Source organism: Lynx rufus, unplaced genomic scaffold (genome assembly GCF_022079265.1).
Source record: "Lynx rufus isolate CCGP_SWC_20201006 ecotype Redwood Valley unplaced genomic scaffold, mLynRuf1.p SCAF_4, whole genome shotgun sequence".
Classification (NCBI taxonomy): domain Eukaryota; kingdom Metazoa; phylum Chordata; class Mammalia; order Carnivora; family Felidae; genus Lynx; species Lynx rufus.
Window position 1 is genome coordinate 54,482,643 of NW_025814856.1, and position 2,005 is coordinate 54,484,647.

Sequence of the window (2,005 nt, forward strand, 5' to 3'; positions counted from 1 at the left end):
AGTTCTGTCTCTATATACCCTGTATTACCTAGTACAATGCGGGGCACAGAGTAGGTGCTGAGTGATCATCCTTTTTTTTTTTTTTTTTTTAAATTCAGGTATAATTGACATACAGATGTCACTATATATATTTTTTTTTTTCAATGTTTATTTATTTTTTTTGGGACAGAGAGAGACAGAGCATGAACGGGGGAGGGGCAGAGAGAGAAGGAAACACAGAATCGGAAACAGGCTCCAGCCATCAGCCCAGAGCCTGACGCAGGGCTCGAACTCACGGACCACGAGATCGTGACCTGGCTGAAGTCGGACACTTAACCGACTGCGCCACCCAGGCGCCCCAGATGTCACTATATATATATATATATATTATATACTATTATGTACATTTCACATACAACAAAATGATTTGACTTTGTATATTATGTAAAATGATCATCACAATAAGTGGCACAAACGTTACCATATATAGTTACAAAATAATTTTCTTGTGATGAGAACTTTTTTTTAAAAAAAAATTTTTTTTTCAACGTTTATTTATTTTTGGGACAGAGAGAGACAGAGCATGAACGGGGGAGGGGCAGAGAGAGAGGGAGACACAGAATCGGAAACAGGCTCCAGGCTCTGAGCCATCAGCCCAGAGCCTGACGTGGGGCTCGAACTCACGGACCGCGAGATCGTGACCTGGCTGAAGTCGGACGCTTAACCGACTGCGCCACCCAGGCGCCCCTGATGAGAACTTTTAAGATCTACCTGTTTTAGCGACTTTCAAGTACACAATACAAAATTATTAGCTATAGTCATCATGCTGTACATCACATCCCCATCATTTATTTTATAACTGGTGGTCTGTACCTTTTGACTTTCTTCACCCATTTCACCACCATCCACCCCCACCCAAACCTCTGGCAACCACCGATCTGTTCTCTGTATCTATCAGCTTGATTTTTTTTTTTTTTAGATTCCATCTATAAGTAAGATCATATGGTATTTGTCTTTTTCTGACTTATTTCACTTAGCATAATGCCTTCAAGGTCTAGCCGTGTTGTTGCAAATGACAAGCTTTTATTCCTTTTTTTTTTCATGGCTGAATGATATTCTATATATCCTTTATGTATCCATCAGTGGACACTTAAATTGTTTCCGTATCTTGGCTATTGGAAATAATGCTGCAAAGAACGTAGTGGGAATGGTGATGGTGGTGCATATATCTTTTCAAGTTGGTGTTTTCACTTTCTTTGGCTAAATACCCAGAAATGGAATTGCTGGATGGCAGGGTAGTTGTGTTTTTAATTTGTCAAGGACCCTCCATACTGTTTTCCATTGTGGCTGCATCAATTTCCTACCCACAGTGCACAAGTGTTCACTTCTCTCCATAACCTCATCAACACTTGTTATTATCTTTAGGATAATAGCTATTCTAACAGGTGTCAGGTGATATTCATCAAGGTTTTCATTTGCATTTGAAAACACCACAGGTTTCCCACAGATTTGACTATGCTGTATGCCCTCCAGATAGATACTCCACCTCATTCCAAATCCCCACTCTCACGTGGTTCTATTCTGGCTCTTTCCGCATTCTCCAGGTCTCCTGAACATTCCTTCTCTCTCTAGCTCTCAGGAACTTTAATTGACTCAGATTAATTCAGAGCCACAGTTGGGAGTGGGGTAGAAAGTGTTAAGCACCCCACCGCCCACCGCCACTTCTTCACTCATCGCACACGTTGGCTAAGAGCTAAAGAATCACGGGCTTTGTTTTTCCACCTCTACAACTGGTGGAGAACCACCGGCTGGCTTTAACGCTTCGCACATTAAGTGCCTGGGACAGCAAAACCTTGCAAGATCACCAGTCCTCCCCTGTTGGTTCTTACAGCGCCTGCGCAGAAGCCAGTGCACAAGCTTGGCGCTGTTGAAGCCCACCTCCGCCCTTCTCGCCCTCAGAGATTCGGCGCTCGACAGGCGTCTGTCAGGCTGCCTTCCGGTTTCGGTGCCGCGCAGGCGCGCCTGC